The 7475-nt window shown below is 35.5% G+C and overlaps 1 non-coding gene across 1 annotated transcript; it reads left to right on the top strand.

Annotated features, from left to right (window-relative positions):
* The first annotated feature begins 1280 nt into the window (after positions 1–1280).
* On the top strand, positions 1281–1387 carry LOC115295033. Its single transcript, XR_003910267.1, has one exon. It is a non-coding gene; the product is annotated as a U6 spliceosomal RNA (small nuclear RNA).
* The last annotated feature ends 6088 nt before the right edge of the window (positions 1388–7475 follow it).

Below are 7475 nucleotides of genomic sequence, written 5' to 3'. Positions count from 1 at the left end.
TCATCACACCATGCAGTTAATAGACTTACCTGTTGCATATGCACATGTGTGTCTTCATGTGGAAAACTAACAACTGCAATGCAAGAACTGTAAGAGACATTTTTATGTCATCATCATGCCTAAGTATTTATCATGTAGAACATTCTGTGCAAGACTTGTATGGAAATGGATAACCTATCCTTACATAGGCATAAGGTGAATGACATTTAATATAAGATTAATGTTTGTTTTCCTGCTGTTTTATAACTTTGCTTTCCAAGAATTATATTACTATACAGTATGCCTTCTTCTCTCTCTCTAATTACAGAAACTGTGTACTGTCACAGGTAAGTGTGTTGTTAGGAAATATTAGCAATGTTTCCAATACTGCATTATGAATATGCCTATATACTCTATGCAATAGAATTTTTATAACTATTTATTCCTGGGTGTGTAGATCAGGCTACCCTTAAGCAAATATAGTGATTACACTAGGCTACCATAAAGCAATCATAGTGCTGCTTCTTTATTATCAATGCATGAATTGCTATACCTATCAATATTTTCACATTACCTTTTCATTTTTGATGTCCAGTGTTACTAATACATAGAACATCTACACTGTTTTGTATCATATAAGACAATATTGATGTAGATACTGACAATCCATCTTGCAGATGATGTAAATTTAAAGTATCAGTAAGTATAGTACAGTACTGTAAATGTATTTTCTCCTCCTTATGATTTTCTTAATAATGTATCCTCTTCTATAGCTTACTTTATTGTAAGAATATATGTATTATGAATATAACATACAACTTACTTTATTGTAAGAATACATATACAATAAATATAATATACAAAATACATGTTAATCTACTGTTTATGTTATTGGTAAGACTTCTGGTCAACAGTAGTTGAGTTCTGGGAAATCCAAGGTTATATGTGGATTTTCAGCTCTGTAGAGGGTCAGTGTCTCTACCCCCTGCATTGTTCATGGGTCAACTACACATACTTTGGAAAATAAAGTAAGAAGACAACTAAGTAAAGATGCAATAATAGTGAAAACAATTCTGAGCGAGCGAATGTCTGCAGTGTTTTAACAATCTGAGTTTCTAAGCAAAAGGGAAGCAGGACTTCTCAGTCTATAGTCATAGGTCTAACACCAGGATAGGACAAAGATATGACAAGCAATATAGCTAGTACCAAAAAAACTGAAGAAGGCACTGATTTTTAAGGCCATGACTTACACAGTCCTTAGATATGGCCCTGTTCTAACCTTACATTAAAAACACCCTCCAGTGCTCGCTTCAGTAGCACATGTACTAAAATTAGAACAATACAGAGAAGATTACCATGGCCCTTGTGCAAGGATGACATGCAAATTCGTGAAACACTCTATATTTTTGAAATTAGTAGCTGACTTGTCCACTGAAATTTGGCGGGTTAGAAGGGAGTGGCAGGAAATATTCAACATGCCTAATAGGAAAAATATGCAGCCAAGAATCCTTTATCCAGCAAGCCTGTCTTTCAGAATAGAAGAAGAGATAAAGGCTTTCCCAGACAAACAAAAACTGAAGTAGTTCATGACCACTAAATCAGCCCTGCAAGAAATCCTAACAGGGACTCTGTGAGTGGAATGATGCAAAGACTACAAGGTCCAGAGACATCACCATAAGGATGAAACCTAAAAATAATACAATGACACTAAATCCATATCTTACAATAATAATGCTGAATGTAAATGGACTAATGCTTCAATCAAAAGACATTGGGTATCAGAATGGATAAAAAAAACAAGATCAATCTGTATACTGTCTACAAGAGACTCATTTTATACCTGAGGACACCTGCAGATTGAAAGTGAGGGGATGGAGAACCATCTATTATGCTACTGGAAGTCAAAAGAAAGCTGGAGGAGCCATACGTATATCAGACAAACTAGATTTTAAACTAAAGGCTGTAACAAGGTGAAGAAAGGCATTATATCATAATTATGGAGTCTATCCATCAAGAAGAGCTAACCATTATAAGTGTTTGTGCACCAAATTCAGGAGCACCCAAATATATAAATCAATTAACCAAAAACATAAGCAATCTTATTAATAAGAATACGGTAATTGGAGAGGACTTTAATATTCCACTTACAACAATGGACAGATCATCTAGGCAGAAAATCAATAAAGAAACAATGGCCCTGAATGATACACTGGACCAGATGGTCTAGACAGATAGATTTAGAAGTTTTTGTGCTAAAGCAGCAGAATATACATTTTTCTCAAGTGCACATGGAACATTCTCCAAGATAGATCACATACTGGGTCATAAAATATCCCTCAAAAAGTATAAAAGAATTGAGATCATACCACGCATATTTTCAGATCACAATGCTATGAAACTTGAAATCAACCACAGAAAAAAGTTTGGAAAATGTGCAAATGCATGGAGGCTCAAGAATATCCTGGTAAGGAATGAATGGGTCAATGAAATAAAAAAAAATATATGGAAGGAAATGAAAATGAAAACATGACAATCCAAACCCTTTGGGATGCAACAAAGTCATTCCTAAGAGGAAAATATATTGTAATCCAGGCCTATCTCAAGAAACAAGAAAAATCCCAAATACAAGATCTAACAACCACCTAAAAAAACTAGAAGTGGAACAGCAAAGAAACCCCAAGGCCAGCAGAAGAAGAGAAATAATAAAGATGAGAGCAGAAATAAACAATATAGAATTTTTTAAGCCAGTAGAACAGATCAATGAAATTAAGAGCTGTATTTTTTGAAAAAAATAAACAAAATTGATAACCCCCTAGCCAGACTTCTCAAAAAAAAAAGGAGAGAGGACCCAAATAGATAAAATCACAAATGAAATAGAACATATCAGAATCAACACCACAGAAATACAAACATTTATCAGAGAATATTATGAAAAATTATATGCCAACAAACTCAACTACCTGGAAGAAATGGACAAATTCATAGGTGCCCACACACTACCAAAACTCAAATGAGAAGGAAAAGAAAGTTCGAACAGACCCATAACCAGCAAAGAAATTGAATCAATTATCAAAAATCTCCAACAAATAAGAGTCCCAGTCCAGATGGCTTCCCAGGGGAATTCTAATACCTATCCTTCTCAAGCTGTTCCAAAAAATAGAAATGGAAAGAAAGCTTCGGACTCATTCTATGAAACCAGCATTACCTTGATTCCCATCCAGACAGAGGCCCCACAAAAACAATGAGAATTACAGTCCAATATTCCTGATGAACATGGATGAAAAATGCTCAACAGACACTAGCAACTCAAATTCAACAGCATATTAAAAGTATTATTCACCATGATCAATTGGGATTCATTCCTGAGCTGCAGGTCTGGTTCAGTATTTGCAAATCAACCAATGTGATGCATCACATTAATAAAAGAAAGGATAAGAACCATATGATCCTATCAATAGATGCAGAAAACGCACTTGACAAAATATAGCATCCTTTTTTAATAAAAGCCCTCAAGAAAGTCAGGATAGAAGGAATATAACTTAACATCATAAAAACCATAAGTGAAAAGCCCTCAGCCAGTATCATCCTCAATGGGGAGAAACTAAGAGCTTTCCTCCTGAGATCAGGAACATGACAGGGATGTCCACTCTCATCACTGTTTTTGAACATGGTGTTAGAAGTCTTAACATCAGCAATCAGACAGCAAAATGAAATAAAAGACATCCAAATTGGCAAAGAAGAAGTCAAACTTTCACTTTTCGCAGATGACATGATACTTTACATGGAAAACCCCAAAGACTTCACCAAGAAACTTCTAGAACTGATACATGAATTCAGCAAAGTTGCAGGACACAAAATCAATATGCAGAAATCGGTTGCATTTCTATACACCAACAATAAAGCAACAGAAAGAGAAATGAAGAAGTCAATCCCATTACAATGGCACCAAGAACTATAAAATGCCTAGGAATAAACCTAACCAAAGATGTAAAAGATCTGTATGCTGCAAACTATAGAAAACTTATGAAGGAAATTGAAGAAGACACAAAAAAATGGAAAAGGAAAAACATTCCATGCTTATGGATTGGAAGAACAAATACTGTTAAAGTATCAGTACTATCCAAAGTGCACATTCAATGCAATTCCAATAAAAATTACACCAGCATTCTTCTTAAAGCTAGAAAAAACAATCCCAAAAATTGTACAGAAACACAAAATATCCCAAAATAATGTTGAAAAAGAAAACCAAAGCAGGAGGCATCGAATCCCAGACTTTAACCTCTACTAAAAAGGTGTAATCATCAAGACAGTATAATATTGGCACAAAACCAGACACACAGACCAATGGAATAGAATAGGGAACATAGAATTGGACCCATAAATGTATGGCCAACTAGTCTTTGACAAAGCAGGAAAGAGTATTCAATGGGGAAAAATATATAGCCTCTTTAGCAAATGGGGCTGGGAGAACCAGACAGCCACATGCAGAAGAATGAAACTAGATCACTTTCTTATACACAAAAATAAACTCAAAATGGATGAAAGACCTAGATGTGAGACAGGAAACCAACAAAACCCTAGAGGAGAAAGAAGCAATTTCATGCTCAACACACCTCCAAAGGCAGGGAAAATTATGTATTGAAACCTCATCAAGATAAAAAGCTTCTGCACCACAAAGGATACAATCAACAAAACTAAAAGACAACTAACAGAATGGGAAAAAATATTTGCAAGTGACATATCACATACAGGGTTAGAATCCAAAATTTATAAAGCATTTACCAAATTCAACACCTGAAAAACAAATAATCCAGTTAAGAAATGGGCAGAAGAAATGAATAGGCACTTTTTCAAAAAAGACATCCAGATGGTCAACAGACATATGAAAAGATGTTCAACATCACTCGTCATCAGGGAAATAAAATCAAAACCACATTGAGATACCACCTCACACCAGTCAGAGTGGCTAAAATTAACAACACAGGAAACAACAGATGCTGGCAAGGATGTGGAGAAATGAGAACCTTCTTGCACTGTTGGTGGGAATACAAACTGGTGCAGCCACTCTGGAAAACAGTGTGGAGGTTCCTCAAAAAATTAAAAATAGAACTACCCTAAGACTCAGCAATAGCATTACCAGGAATTTATCCAAAGGAAACATGAGTGCTGATGCATAAGGGCACATGTACCCCAATGTTTATAGTAGTGCTCTCAACAATAGCCAAACTATGGACAGAGCCTAAATGTTCATCAACTGATGAATGGATAAAGAAGATGTGGTTTATATATACAATGGAATACTACTTGGCAATGAGAAGGAATGAAATCCTGCCATTTGTAGCAACGTGGATGGAACTGGAGGGTATTATCCTAAGTGAGATAAGTCAGTCAGAGAAAGACAGATATTGAATGTTTTCACTCAAATGTGGAACTTTGGAAGCTTAACAGAAGACCATTGGGGAAGGCAAGGGCAAAAAGAATAGTTACAAACAGAGAGGGAGGGAGACAAACCATAAGAGACTCTTAACTACAGAGAAAAAACTGAGGGTTGATGGGCAGGGGCAGGGGAAAGGGGAAAATGAATGATGGGCATTTGTTGGGATGAGCACTGGGTATTGTATGTAAGTGATGAATCACAGGAATCTACCCCTAAAACCAAGAGCACACTGTATACATTGTATGTTAGCCAACTTGACAATAAGTTATATTTAAAAAAATTTTTTAATTAAAAAAGAAAACAAAAAATAAAAACCACCCTTCAGTCAAAGGATGTGCTTCTTAGCAGCCAGTATCACATAAAGCCGATATCCTGAACTATACTATACTATACTTCATTCTCTCTCCACCCCTACTTTAAAGGGAAAAAAATAATAATTGAGTTTTAAAATCTGGAATTTAAGTCTGAAGTATCCCAGGTGCTGTGTCCCAGAATTCAGACTGAACAAAAGCCCCACCCTCTTTGCAGCTATTCACTTTTTCCTTCTGAGATGTCATCTTTATAAAAAAAAGATTATTTCTTTGGTTTGGGAGGCATGGGGGTAAATTTCATGGGTCTTTTTAAATGCTTGAGTACTAAGCTCTGGACTCTCAAATGGTTGGACAGGGAATTCACTCTCTTCCTTTGGTTAGTGTTAACATCTGCATAATCACTTGTAAAATTAGCTAGGCTTAAGAATGCAATATGACACTTGCCCATAATCAAATGAAATATCCAAAACAGTGTGGTATTTGCCTATCTGGCTGAAATGCCTTTGTATGGCCCTATCATTTGTTTATGGAAGACATTCATTCTGATTGGTCAGTGGCCATGTCTTCTTATTTGTAAATAATTTCGAATACCATCTCTGGAAGAAATTGAAGACTTCAGTCCTATAATCACAATAAACTGAATCCTACCAACTAGTAGGTGGCAAAGAAGACCCTGAGTCTCAATGAGATCATAGTGCCGGCTATAACACTGTAATTTCAGGCTCATGAGACCCTTGGTAGGGGACCTGGATAACCCATATTAGGACTCCCATCCCATGGAAACTGTGAGACTGTGTTGCTTTAAGCGGCTAAGTTTGTGGTGATTTCCTATGCAGTGATAGAAAACTAATACACTTGCATTTTTAAAATATTGATATTGTTTGGCTGAATGTTTAGATACTCATTCAAAAACAGTGGACAGTGTTGTTGGTGAGATGAATTAGGACAGATAGATTCTACTGTTAACAGCAGTGCATTTCTGAATGAGGACAGATATTGTGAGGATAGTGAGGACATATGTCTGTATGTATATGTGGGACAGAGAGAGTAAAAGAAAAGACAAATGTGGAAAAATGTTTAAAATTGGTATATATTGGTAAAGTATGTATAGATTTTCATTGTACTATTCTCACAATTTTTCTATAGTTTTGATTTTTTTCAAAATAAAAAGAGGAGAAAAGTAGAAAATGCAAAATGATGCATTATTAACAAAGCAGACCAAAAAACACTGACACTTCTCAACATAAACAGTGGAAGTCAGAAGACAATGGGAGCATATCAGGAAAACACTGGGGGAAAAGTCCTGTCAGTTTATAATTTAATGTCCAACAAAAAATATTCTTTAAAAATGAAGGAAAATAGGCATTTTCATATAAACAAGTAGTGAAGGGAAGAAGAAGGAAAAATGATCCGAGATTGAAGTACAGATACCTGGAAAGTAATGCAGAGCAACATAAATATATGAATAAATATATATAAATACTAACTTCATAAACAGTAATAATTTATTATAGAGCTACTGTAGATTAGTCTACAAACTTAAAAATCTTCCATGTGACTCTCTGGCAATTCCCTAGTCATGACTCAGTGGGAAAAGGACTAAGAAAACTTTTTAGTCTAGGGGTGAAGGGCAGCTGCCTCCATTAGGTAGCCTGTATGTGTAAATGTGATGGGACTCTATTGTTGTCCCTGAGACACATTTGAAAGCAAAATATCACAATTTTCAATTATCTTCTTGTATAGGACAC

Source organism: Suricata suricatta, chromosome 6 (genome assembly GCF_006229205.1).
Source record: "Suricata suricatta isolate VVHF042 chromosome 6, meerkat_22Aug2017_6uvM2_HiC, whole genome shotgun sequence".
Lineage (NCBI taxonomy): Eukaryota > Metazoa > Chordata > Mammalia > Carnivora > Herpestidae > Suricata > Suricata suricatta.
The sequence above is the reverse complement of the archived record's forward strand: the minus strand, read 5'-3'. Positions and strand labels throughout refer to the sequence as shown.